We start from the raw sequence: 14,672 nt of genomic DNA, 5'->3' as shown, positions 1-14,672 counted from the left end.
CCCTTACCGACATCGGGCGTAATAGTACGTCCACGTCAGAATCCCTCCTGTTGATGTGGGCTCCGGCGCAGGGCCCACATCTTTTCTGGCACATGTCAGCTGTTTTGAACAGCTGACATATGCCTCTAACAGCCGTGAGTAGAATCGCAATCCACCCACAGCTGTTAACTAGTTAAATGCTGCAGTCAAGCTCTGACAAAAGTATTTAACATGGGTTTCTGGCAAGTGCACCGGAAATCCCTTCCATCGGTGCCCGTGTCATATGACTGTGGGTTGTCGATGGATTGGCATGACAAGCAGAGGTCTCCAGTAGACCTCCATGGTTGTCACTACCGGATTGTTATGAGTGCCGCCCGGTGGTCGGCGCTCATACCAAGTGGGAACTCTGCTACATACAGGCGATCTGATCACAATATCACGAAAAATGGAGACGCTACAGGTATCAAAAATAGCGCAATTTTTATTTTTTTTAACAAACTTTGAAATTGTTTTCACCATTTAGGCTACTTTCACACTTGTGTCGGTACGGGTCTGTCGCTATGCGTTGGGCCGACGTACTGATGCACGTTGTGAAATTTGTGCACGACGTGGGCAGCGGATGCAGTTTTTCAACGCATTCGCTGCCCATTCTGAAGTCCGGGGAGGAGGGGGCGGAGTTTCGGCCGCACAAGAGCGGTAGATAATGGCAGACGCGACGGACAAAAAACATTCACTTGAACGTTTTTTTGTGCCGACGGTCCGCCAAAACACGACAGATCCATTGCACGACGGATGCGACGTGTGGCCGTCCATCCGTCGCTAATACAAGTCTATGGGAAAAAAACGCATCCTGCGAGCACATTTGCAGGATCGTTTTTTTTCCCAAAACGACGGATTGCGACGGATGCCAAATGACGAGGGTGTGAAAGAGGCCTTAGATAAAAAAGAACCTAGACATGTTTGGTGTCTATGAACTAGTAATAACCTGGAGAATCATAACAGCGGGTCACTTTTTAGCATTTAGTGAACATGGTAAAAAAATAACAACTGTGGAATTGCACTTTTTTTGCAATTTCACCACACTTTGATTTTTTCCCCGTTTTCCAATACATGATATGTTAAAGCCAATGGTGTTGTTCAAACGTATAACTTGTCCTGCAAGAAACAAGCCCTCACATGACCATATTGACCGAAAAATCAAAAAGTTATGGGTCTGGCAAGAAGGGGAGCAATATACGAAAACGGAAAAACTGAAATACCCCTGGTCGTTACAGGGCTAAGCCACCGGCCAGGTTAAACACACGGACCAAGGGCAACAGCACATCAACGATGACCAGGACAACGGGTTATGCAGGATGTCAATAAACCATGCAGAGTAGAACACACCGGGAGCCACAGAACCAAGGCTGTAGCATACACTGGAGAGCAGGCGATGAGTTAAACGGTAGAACCAGAATGTAGATTTTAGAACAGTTTCTAGATAGCAGATTGTAGTGCTTACAGCAGATGATGGATTATTATTATTTATTACTAGCTGAAGAGCCCGGAGTTGCCCGGGCATAGTAAATTAACTGTGGTTAGATAAAACAAATTATAAAGATTATATATATATATATATATATATATATATATATATATATATATATATATATATATATAGAATTAAACAAAAACCAGGCAGCACTCCATTGTTTCTTACTTCATCGTGCAGTGTTTAATTACACCCACATGTCTGTCCGACGTTTCGGCTCTAAATGAGCCTTTCTCAAGCAGTGGGTAAGCTTTTACAGTGCATATATATAGGTTTAAAACCATAACAGACCTTAATGCCATTGGTGGTTGATACAGTTCATGTGTAGCGATATACATATATTGATTGTGCTCATTAATATAGTAAAGTGCTTTAGTGCATTATAAAGTGCCTCCTTGTGTATCTATCTATACTTATATTAAAAATCTTTAACAGATTATCTTATTGCGTATATCTTACCCCCGAAGCTGCATGGTAGTAATGGAGGACGTTCTCATGTCTCTCAGCGTTCTCTAAGATCTATTGCGCATGTCCGAGACGTCACCTAACTGTATTGGACCAAGGATCAATCAATCACTTCCGCGCATGCGCAGACGCACAGTATTACGCCATCTTTGTGGTGGCATTCTACATCGGCCATATTATGTGAGGAAGATCCTCATTAGACTGAGACAGCACTTGCGCACATAGCGCTCTATGTTCTCTTACAGAGACCCTTGATTAACCATATGACTGCCATCCTTATAGTGGCATTCTACATCGGCCATCTTATATGAGGTAAATCCTCATTGTAGTAGGACGGCACTTGCGCACACAGCGCTATATATCCTCTTACAAAGTCTCTTATTTAATCAGCTGCACAATACTTGGCTATGGCATTATTATGTTTCTTATTTTATTCATTAGCAACTCCTCATATGGTTATATCTCATATATTATCTAGATAAATTTTATGGATATTTAGGTGCATAATTCCACCCTGACATTCCGGGCTTAGCTTACTACAAGCCAGAGTCCGAAAGTCATACAGCTAGCTAACTGGTATCAGCTCAACCCTCTCAGGTCAGGCCGCTCACAGTACATGCTGTACAGAGCGGTAGCACCCTTATCCTGGTATATAGTCACTATTAGAGCTTAATCCATGAGGAGACAATATGACATTTTTACTGCTTTTATTGATCAAAACTTTGGTCCAACATAGTAGCGTACAACGGAATATAGATAATTGAACATTTGAAATTTTTGTAAAAATTTTTTTTGAAAAATTTTTTTTTTGTCCTCCATATTATCAAGCTCCACTCCGGCGGTATTCAACTCTTGATAGAGCACCAGTCACATTCTACGCAAAAAATACAAAATACAATAAAATTAGGAAAAATGGCATTGTTATTAAAGCACAATATTTCCTAAATTAAAAAACAAGTAATCACATTACTGTATCTTGGTGACCAATAATAATATACAACAGACCATCAAATAACTGTATGCATCTTAAAGTCAGCGTTCAAACCCTCAGGTCTTAATGTATTTAATTCGTATATCCACCTTAGCTCTCTTTTTTTGAGTATCAGTTCCCTATCACCTCCCCTTCTCTGTATTGGGACAGCATCAATAATTTTACATTTTAGATCCTTCTCAGTATGTTTGCAGTCTACAAAATGCTTGGGGACAGGAAGATCAGTCCTATTTTTTCTTATGCTATATCTATGTTGGTTCATCCTTGTCTTGAATTCGCAAGTTGTCTCCCCAACATACCATAGCTGGCAAGGACACATAAGTATGTAAATGACATAGTCTGAGCTGCATGTGAGGAATTGTTTGATCTCATATACCTTCCCTGTCTTTGGGTGTGTAAATGTAGGTCCCTTGACCATATATGTGCAGTTTACACAATTTAGGCAAGGGAAACAGCCATTTCTTCTAGAACCCGTTAGTAACCTCTGAGTACCTTTTTTATTAGTGCCAATATCTGATTTAATTACCATATCCTTAATATTTCTACTTCTATTGTATGAATACAACGGTGGATTTTTAAATTCTTGTACTTTCGGTATACATCTCCCTAACATGGTCCAATGCTTATTGATAATGCTGGCTATTTCCCTACTCTCTTCAGTGTACATAGAGACAAATGGGACTCTTTTTTGTATATTTTTTCGCTTCCCTTGCGACTCACTTTTGATTAATTGCAATCTATCTTTAGCCATTACCTCAGTTTTTGTTTTTTCCAATAGTTCCCTCGGGTATCCTCTATCCAAAAATTTTTTAATTAACCGATCTATTGTTATATCCGTTGCATTTTCTTCTTTAACTATACGTCTAACTCTTAGTAGTTGACTCAGAGGAATGGATTTTTTCATTGAGGTCGGATGTTGGCTATCATATAATAACAGGTTGTTCCTGTCCGTGTCCTTTATAAATAGTGTAGTTAGAAGATGGTCATTTTTTTGTTCCACTAACACATCTAAGAATTGAATTTTTGACAAAGATTTTACTAAAGTGAACTTGATTGTTTGATCTATTGAATTAAGGTATATATGGAACTCATTCAGTTCCTTTTCGGTACCTGTCCAAAGGAGGAAGACGTCGTCTATGTACCTCCACCACTCCAGCACATGCCGGAAGTGGGGGGACACATAGACGAGGTCCTCCTCCAGGACCTCCATAACCAGGTTAGCATATGAAGGGGCCATATTGGCCCCCATAGCTGTTCCCTGTTTTTGTGCGTAAAACGCATCACCAAACATAAAGTAGTTGCGTCTCAGTATAATTTCCAACATCTGTAGTAGAAAGTTCTTACCCTCAATTGTGTATTGTTTTGTGTCCAACATCTTTTCCACTGCTTTCACACCTCTCTCATGATTAATGGAAGTATAGAGGGAAACAACGTCAAAGGATGCTAAGATCACCTCACTCTTCAGTTGTATAGCCTCTATTTTCGCCAAAAAATCCGTAGTGTCTTTTATGTAGGATTTGCATTTTTTTGTGATGGGGTTTAGTATTCTATCTAGAAAGGTACTCATTTTATTAAAGACAGAGCCTACACCTGAAACTATTGGTCGCCCCGGAGGGTCGACCAAAGTTTTGTGTATTTTAGGTGTTATATATAACACTGGGGTGCGTGGATTTTCTTCAAATAGGTAATTATATAACTCTTGATCTATTATAAATGCATTCATTGCTTCTGATAAACATTTTTTAATCTCTTCCTGTATACTAAATTTAGGATCCCCATCTAATTTGCTGTATACACTATCGTCATTTAGCTGTCTCATGACTTCTGCAATATATGCCTGCTTGTCCATGACGACGACAGCACCCCCTTTGTCTGCGGGTCAGATATTGGCACTAATAAAAAAGGTACTCAGAGGTTACTAACGGGTTCTAGAAGAAATGGCTGTTTCCCTTGCCTAAATTGTGTAAACTGCACATATATGGTCAAGGGACCTACATTTACACACCCAAAGACAGGGAAGGTATATGAGATCAAACAATTCCTCACATGCAGCTCAGACTACGTCATTTACATACTTATGTGTCCCTGCCAGCTATGGTATGTTGGGGAGACAACTTGCGAATTCAAGACAAGGATGAACCAACATAGATATAGCATAAGAAAAAATAGGACTGATCTTCCTGTCCCCAAGCATTTTGTAGACTGCAAACATACTGAGAAGGATCTAAAATGTAAAATTATTGATGCTGTCCCAATACAGAGAAGGGGAGGTGATAGGGAACTGATACTCAAAAAAAGAGAGCTAAGGTGGATATACGAATTAAATACATTAAGACCTGAGGGTTTGAACGCTGACTTTAAGATGCATACAGTTATTTGATGGTCTGTTGTATATTATTATTGGTCACCAAGATACAGTAATGTGATTACTTGTTTTTTAATTTAGGAAATATTGTGCTTTAATAACAATGCCATTTTTCCTAATTTTATTGTATTTTGTATTTTTTGCGTAGAATGTGACTGGTGCTCTATCAAGAGTTGAATACCGCCGGAGTGGAGCTTGATAATATGGAGGACAAAAAAAAATTTTTCAAAAAAAATTTTTTCAAAAATTTCAAATGTTCAATTATCTATATTCCGTTGTACGCTACTATGTTGGACCAAAGTTTTGATCAATAAAAGCAGTAAAAATGTCATATTGTCTCCTCATGGATTAAGCTCTAATAGTGACTATATACCAGGATAAGGGTGCTACCGCTCTGTACAGCATGTACTGTGAGCGGCCTGACCTGAGAGGGTTGAGCTGATACCAGTTAGCTAGCTGTATGACTTTCGGACTCTGGCTTGTAGTAAGCTAAGCCCGGAATGTCAGGGTGGAATTATGCACCTAAATATCCATAAAATTTATCTAGATAATATATGAGATATAACCATATGAGGAGTTGCTAATGAATAAAATAAGAAACATAATAATGCCATAGCCAAGTATTGTGCAGCTGATTAAATAAGAGACTTTGTAAGAGGATATATAGCGCTGTGTGCGCAAGTGCCGTCCTACTACAATGAGGATTTACCTCATATAAGATGGCCGATGTAGAATGCCACTATAAGGATGGCAGTCATATGGTTAATCAAGGGTCTCTGTAAGAGAACATAGAGCGCTATGTGCGCAAGTGCTGTCTCAGTCTAATGAGGATCTTCCTCACATAATATGGCCGATGTAGAATGCCACCACAAAGATGGCGTAATACTGTGCGTCTGCGCATGCGCGGAAGTGATTGATTGATCCTTGGTCCAATACAGTTAGGTGACGTCTCGGACATGCGCAATAGATCTTAGAGAACGCTGAGAGACATGAGAACGTCCTCCATTACTACCATGCAGCTTCGGGGGTAAGATATACGCAATAAGATAATCTGTTAAAGATTTTTAATATAAGTATAGATAGATACACAAGGAGGCACTTTATAATGCACTAAAGCACTTTACTATATTAATGAGCACAATCAATATATGTATATCGCTACACATGAACTGTATCAACCACCAATGGCATTAAGGTCTGTTATGGTTTTAAACCTATATATATGCACTGTAAAAGCTTACCCACTGCTTGAGAAAGGCTCATTTAGAGCCGAAACGTCGGACAGACATGTGGGTGTAATTAAACACTGCACGATGAAGTAAGAAACAATGGAGTGCTGCCTGGTTTTTGTTTAATTCTATATATATATATATATATATGTATATATATATATATATATATATATATATATATATAATCTTTATAATTTGTTTTATCTAACCACAGTTAATTTACTATGCCCGGGCAACTCCGGGCTCTTCAGCTAGTAATAAATAATAATAATCCATCATCTGCTGTAAGCACTACAATCTGCTATCTAGAAACTGTTCTAAAATCTACATTCTGGTTCTACCGTTTAACTCATCGCCTGCTCTCCAGTGTATGCTACAGCCTTGGTTCTGTGGCTCCCGGTGTGTTCTACTCTGCATGGTTTATTGACATCCTGCATAACCCGTTGTCCTGGTCATCGTTGATGTGCTGTTGCCCTTGGTCCGTGTGTTTAACCTGGCCAGTGGCTTAGCCCTGTAACGACCAGGGGTATTTCAGTTTTTCCGTTTTCGTATATTGCTCCCCTTCTTGCCAGACCCATAACTTTTTGATTTTTCGGTCAATATGGTCATGTGAGGGCTTGTTTCTTGCAGGACAAGTTATACGTTTGAACAACACCATTGGCTTTAACATATCATGTATTGGAAAACGGGGAAAAAATCAAAGTGTGGTGAAATTGCAAAAAAAGTGCAATTCCACAGTTGTTATTTTTTTACCATGTTCACTAAATGCTAAAAAGTGACCCGCTGTTATGATTCTCCAGGTTATTACTAGTTCATAGACACCAAACATGTCTAGGTTCTTTTTTATCTAAGGCCTCTTTCACACCCTCGTCATTTGGCATCCGTCGCAATCCGTCGTTTTGGGAAAAAAAACGATCCTGCAAATGTGCTCGCAGGATGCGTTTTTTTCCCATAGACTTGTATTAGCGACGGATGGACGGCCACACGTCGCATCCGTCGTGCAATGGATCTGTCGTGTTTTGGCGGACCGTCGGCACAAAAAAACGTTCAAGTGAATGTTTTTTGTCCGTCGTGTCTGCCATTATCTACCGCTCTTGTGCGGCCGAAACTCCGCCCCCTCCTCCCCGGACTTCAGAATGGGCAGCGAATGCGTTGAAAAACTGCATCCGCTGCCCACGTCGTGCACAAATTTCACAACGTGCATCAGTACGTCGGCCCAACGCATAGCGACAGACCCGTACCGACACAAGTGTGAAAGTAGCCTAAATGGTGAAAACAATTTCAAAGTTTGTTAAAAAAAATAAAAATTGCGCTATTTTTGATACCTGTAGCGTCTCCATTTTTCGTGATATTGTGATCAGATCGCCTGTATGTAGCAGAGTTCCCACTTGGTATGAGCGCCGACCACCGGGCGGCACTCATAACAATCCGGTAGTGACAACCATGGAGGTCTACTGGAGACCTCTGCTTGTCATGCCAATCCATCGACAACCCACAGTCATATGACACGGGCACCGATGGAAGGGATTTCCGGTGCACTTGCCAGAAACCCATGTTAAATACTTTTGTCAGAGCTTGACTGCAGCATTTAACTAGTTAACAGCTGTGGGTGGATTGCGATTCTACTCACGGCTGTTAGAGGCATATGTCAGCTGTTCAAAACAGCTGACATGTGCCAGAAAAGATGTGGGCCCTGCGCCGGAGCCCACATCAACAGGAGGGATTCTGACGTGGACGTACTATTACGCCCGATGTCGGTAAGGGGATAATGACAAATGTCATGGATCTGCCATCAATGTCTATAGTTGGAAGAAAATCATAGCTGTGTAATATTCATACAGATCAGTATATACATTAATTTATAAGGCGTATGCTGCATATAGAGAGCAAGAAATCTGCGAATTACAGCTGGGCACAAGCTTAGGTCAAATACATGAAAGTAATATAACACTATAATACTGCACCCCTGTATATACCCCCCGGTGTTCTTCACCTCCTATACTAAATATTCTGTGATTATACATAATAGACTCAGATACACCGCTGAGACCCACGGCTCAGATACATGGCTGTGATACACGGCTCAGACATACGACACAAATACATAGCTGCTAGATATTAATTGAATTCTTTATTGGCTTCATACAAGATATCACATGTAGACATTCCCACCATGATGATGATGATGATGATGGGTCCTGGACTCACAGAGAGTCGTCCGTCAATGCTCAGGAGAGGAAAAACCCCCAGTGGAGGAAACCTCTAGGGAACCATGCATGACGTGCCCTTCCCTAGGGCGGTGCTGGATCATAGACTCTACATGCCGTTTATAGACATGGAGTCACTTCTGGGCCTTTTTGGGAAATCCGCTGATCCTGCCGTTCTGCAGGCAGGATATTAGATGAGTCCTCATCTTCTGATGCTGGAACTCAGCTGTGGGTTCACCGCCATCTGCCATAAGTTCGTAGGCAAATGCTATAGCATATAAGCCACAGTCGTAGCTGTTCTTCTGCTGAGCCACATTGATAAACCTCAGATTTTCAAGGGGATTGTTGACCACTGCACTGTACATGTTGATAATCTGCTGACTGATGGATGGAGACAGATTCCTGGACTTCGAGCTGTCGGCCACAAAGATTTGGCCATTTTTATAGCAGGTTGTCAGCCAGTGCTCCCTCTCCTGATCATAGTGGATTTGTACAGCATTCTGCAGTATGCCGTACCCTGGTACCATAAGAGCGCAGGGGGGCTGCAGGCCATCAAAACCCACAAACTGACTCTGCAGCAGGTCCTGGGCCATGATGATGATATCGTCACTCAGGTAGCCTTTCTTCCCTTTGCTCTGCAGGATGGTTAAGAGCTGTGGAGACAGGTTGTTCATCTCCGGGGTTACTTCTCTAAGTTAATCAATAAATCCAAGAAATGTGATGTCACTAGTAGTGCTACAGAATTCAGCTGGGATCTTAGTAATCGACAGGGATCTTCTTGTCAAGACTTCAGCTCTGTAGTCGTTTATCAACCCTAAAATGAGCAATAGATCGGTCAGATTTTATTCTTTTATTTTTAGGCAGGAAATGTTTGTTATAACCTCAGAATACTTACAGTAATATCTGGTGAATTCCCGATGGAAATGAGATTTCTAATCCGAACAAACTTTATACTTGAAGTTTTCAACGCTCAACAAGTAAAACTTTGAGAACCTTCCAGCAGCAGAGAATTATTCCACCTGTAACATAAGGAACAGATGAGTTTTACCATTTTATTTCTCAGTTCTGTGTGTAGAGCCCGGGTCGGACTGGCCATGGGCGTGGGGAGCAGTGAATATTCATTTCTCTTTAGCCGCAGCAGTCGGCTCCGTCCTCCTGTCACCTGCTGCTCCACCTCTGCTGCCACCCAGCGTGCACCGCTTTCAACTGTATCGGCATCATAGGTGCAATAATAGAGGAGAGGGCGTCAGTTGACGCTCCCTGCCTCATCATTGCCCTCTGCCTCTGACACAGCCGGAGCGCGATGACATCACTTCGTACTGTGTGCCGGGCAGATGCCGATTCTAATGCATCGGGTATTCTAGAATATGCATGTCCCCGTTGTATATGGACAATGATGATTCCAGAATTCGCGGCAGACTGTGCCCGTCGCAGATTGGTCGAGGCAACCTTTATGACATCATCGTCGCCATGGCAAACATTATGACATCTACGTCGATACTGTGCCCTTCGCTGATTGGTCGAGGCGAATTCGCGGCAGACTGTGCCTGTCGCTGATTGGTCGAGGCAACCTTTATGACATCATCGTCGCCATGCTGTGCCCGTCGCTGATTCAGAGACGCGGGATTTCCAGGACAGACAGACAGACAGAAAAACCCTTAGACAATTATATATATACTAGATTGTGGCCCGATTCTAACGCATCGGGTATTCTAGAATATGCATGTCTCCGTAGTATATGGATAATGATGATTCCAGAATTCGCGGCAGACTGTGCCCGTCGCTGATTGGTCGAGGCAACCTTTAGGACATCATCGTTGCCATGGCAACCATTATGACCTACGTTGATACTGTGCCCGTCGCTGAGTGGTCGAGGCCTGGCGGCCTCGACCAATCAGAGACGCGGGATTTCCAGGACAGACAGACAGAAAGACAGACAGACAGACGGAAAAACCCTTAGACAATAATATATATAGACTAGACTGTGGCCCGATTCTAATGCATCGGGTATTTTAGAATATGCATGTCCCCGTAGTATATGGACAATGATGATTCCAGAATTCGCGGCAGACTGTGCCCGTCGCTGATTGGTCGAGGCAACCTTTATGACATAATCGTCGCCATGGCAACCATTATGACATCTACGTTGATACTGTGCCCGTCGCTGATTGGTCGAGGCCTGGCGGCCTCGACCAATCAGAGACGCGGGATTTCCAGGACAGACAGACAGACAGAAAGAAAGACAGACAGAAAGACAGACAGACAGACAGACGGAAAAACCCTTAGACAATTATATATATAGATATATATATATATATATTTCAGTTAGTACTGGTGGCCATAAAACTGTAGGACTGTGGGGCTGTATTATATTATATGGAGAGGCTACATTATATTCTATGTGGGGCTGCTTTATACCCTATGAGGGGGCTACATAATACTGTGAGGGGCTTCATCATATCCTGCGAGGGGGCTGCATTATACCCTATGAGGGGGCTGCATTATACCCTATAAGGGGGCTACATTATATTCAATGGGGGCTGCATTATACCCTATGAAGGGGCTGCATTATACTCTGAATGAGCTGAATTATACCCTATGAGGGGTCTGCATTATACCCTATGAGGGGCCTACATTATTCCATATGAGGGGCTGCATTATACTCTGAGGGGGCTGCTTTATACCCTATGAGGGGGCTGCATTATACTCTATGAGGGGCTGCTTTAAACCCTGAGGCAGCTGTATTATACCCTATGAAAGGGCTACATTATTCCATATGAGGAGGCTGCATTATTATCTATGAGGGGGATGCATTATACACCATGAGGTGGCTGCAGTATACCATATGAGGTGGCTACATTATACTCTGAGAGGGCTGCATTTAAACCTATGAGGGGGCTACATTATATCCTAGGTGGGGGTGGCATTATATCCTATGGGAGGCTGCATTATACCCTATGTGGATGCTAAATTATATCCTCGGAGGGGACTGCATTATACCATATGGGGGCTGCATTATACCCTATGAGAGAGCTACATTATACCCTATGAGGGGGCTGCATTGTACCCTTTGAGAGGGCTACATTATATTCTATTTGGGTTGCATTATACTGTTTGAGGGATCTACATTATATTATATGGGGGGGCTTCGTTACACCCTATGAGGAAGATGTATTATATTCTTCATTATACCCTATGAGGGGAATACATTACACTCTGAGGGGGCTGCATTATACCCTATGAGGGAGCTACATTATACCCTACATTATATTCTATGGGGGCTGCATTATACTATTTGAGGGCGTTACATTATATTATATGGGGGGCTTCATTATACCCTATGAGGGGACTGCATTAAACCCTACAAAGGGGGCTACATTACATTCTAAGGGGACTGCATTATACTCTGAGGGGGCTACATTATACCCTATGAGGGGAATACATTACACTCTGAGGGGGCTGCATTATACCCTATGAGGGAGCTACATTATACCCTATGAGGGGGCTGCATTATACCCTATGAGGGAGCTACATTATATTCTATGCAGGGGCTGCATTATATTATATGAGGGGGCTACATTATATTCTATGGGAGTTTGCATTATACACTGTGAGGGGGCTGCAGTATATTCTATGGGGGGATGCATTATAGTGTTTGAGGGGGCTACATTATATTCTATGAGGGGACTGCATTATACCCTATGAAGGGGCTGCATTATACTCTATGAGGGGCTGCATTATACTATATGAGGGCTGAATTATATTCTATGAGGGGGCTACATTATATTATATGAGGGGGCTACATTATACTCTATGAGAGGGATGTATTATACTCTATGAGGGGGTGCATTATATTCTATGAGGGGGCTGCATTATATTCTATGAGAGGGCTACCCCAACCCCTGCTATATCATTAACACATCTACCTTATATTATACCCTGATACAAGTGTGTTCTTGTATTTATTTCTATGTAGTGACATAGTGGGCCCCAAGAATGATTTTCTGTTCTGGGCTCAAGGTGCTCCAGTCCGACGCTGTGTGCAGCGATCGTCCATTCGGTCACCACAAACCTATTAATTCACACAAGTTTTATTTCAGATCTAAACCAAATAATTTTCAGCTTTAGGCCACGTTCACATGCTCAGTATTTGGTCAGTATTTTCCAGCAGTAAGAAATGCTTTAATGGCCATCAGGCACCCGACAATCAGCCAACAAGTAGCCGAATGATAGTGGTTAAATTCGGGAGGTTGTCAGGTGCAATTCTGGCCTAACTCAGTGGTCAGTGCCGACAGCCGTGGTCCGGCCTCCTCCACTTATCTAATTAGTGTAAGAAGATGGACCCTGGAGGCGGCAGCTCCTCTGCCATTATACTCACTCTACAGATGTCCGGCTCTGCGGGTCCTGTGCACGCTGACGTTCTCTTCTCAGCTTATGTAGGTGGTGACTGACGTCCCCTCTGTGGTCCTGGACCAGACAGCCAGGAGCTGACGTCCCCTCTGTGGTCCTGGACCAGACAGCCAGGAGCTGACGTCCCCTCTGTGGTCCTGGACCAGACAGAGTCAGGAGGGAGATCTGAAGGGGAGGAGAAAACATTGGAGCCATATTACACAGTGCGATAATCCCTGGTGCAGCCCGCCCTGCCCCATACAGGTAGAGCGCTGGCTGCCATTATTATTACTACTATTTATTAATAAAGGAAATCTCCCCTCGTCCCCCTGTAAATTGCTGGACACTGATATTTGCTCCCTGGTTTTCTCTCGGCGATTCCTACTCTTATATCCGGCCACTGAGGACTGGATTTGTTTCATGAATTGTAAATAAAAATATTCATGAAAATGTTTTTTCTGTTGTATTGTGCCGTGATTTGTGCCGGACGAGTTACTCATCAAAACATCGCATGTTCCCCATCATGGTATCAGTAAAAACGACAGCTCAGGGTGCAAAAAATAATCCTTCACCCAACCCCAAATCACGAAAAAAGAAACCGCTACGGGTGTCAGAAAATGGCAACAAACGCAAAAAGTGTTTTCATACAAAATTCAAGAATACATGAAAAAATAATGAGAAGAAATCTTCTAGTTAGAACCTGAAGACCCACCTCTTCCGACAAGCCTACAACCTGCAGTAACCACCGATCGACCAAACCGCTGCATGACCAGCTCTATCCTCGCCTACTGTATTCTCACCCATCCCTTGTAGATTGTGAGCCCTCGCGGGCAGGGTCCTCTCTCCTCCTGTACCAGTTGTGACTTGTATTGTTCAAGACTATTGTACTTGTTTTTATTATGTATACCCCGCCTCACATGTAAAACGCCATGGAAAAAATGGCGCTATAACAATAAATAATAATAGTTTCATAAATAACAACACAAAATAGATTTACCTCCAGATGTAGAAGTCCTCAGTCAGTGATCTTCAGGAAAATCCAGAAGTATTAATTCGCTAATACAGAAGTTTTCCGCTATTCCACAAGTAAATCGCTAATCTCACAAGGAGAAGATCTAGGTACAGTGTTGTCAGGAGACAGACATATACCAAGTCTGAGCCAGTGAGATGGAACCGAGGGTTTTTAAGGTTCCGCTCTATTGTGACATCATCACTCACCTGTGTGACATCACTGTCCGCTTCCATATAAGGTAAGAGATGATGTCACAATGCAGCAGAATAACCGATACTTTTTCTCTCACTACCTGCCCCTTATAAAGCAGCTGATAATGATGGAGGCAGAAATAGGGATGAATGAAATAACATCCTGGCGGTTTCCAGGTAATAGATTACAGCCGGTGGTTACAGAGGTTTGGCTGAGCTTTTCCCATTTCCAATTCTCATCATATGACAGTTTCTTTTATCTTCTCATTCTCTCTATAAAGATACATTGAACTATATAATCTGATGCTCA

General features: G+C 42.4%; 1 long non-coding RNA gene across 1 annotated transcript; it reads right to left on the bottom strand.

Annotated features, from left to right (window-relative positions):
* Positions 1–9,712: 9,712 nt before the first annotated feature.
* LOC143818618 (uncharacterized) lies at positions 9,713–14,295 on the bottom strand. The gene is made up of 3 exons (XR_013224637.1): positions 14,157–14,295; positions 13,149–13,345; positions 9,713–9,789 (listed from the first exon to the last, which is right to left on the bottom strand). It is a non-coding gene; the product is annotated as an uncharacterized LOC143818618 (long non-coding RNA).
* Positions 14,296–14,672: the final 377 nt, after the last annotated feature.

This window comes from Ranitomeya variabilis, chromosome 3 (assembly GCF_051348905.1).
Source record: "Ranitomeya variabilis isolate aRanVar5 chromosome 3, aRanVar5.hap1, whole genome shotgun sequence".
Lineage (NCBI taxonomy): Eukaryota > Metazoa > Chordata > Amphibia > Anura > Dendrobatidae > Ranitomeya > Ranitomeya variabilis.
This window is presented reverse-complemented; position numbering and strand designations above follow the sequence as displayed.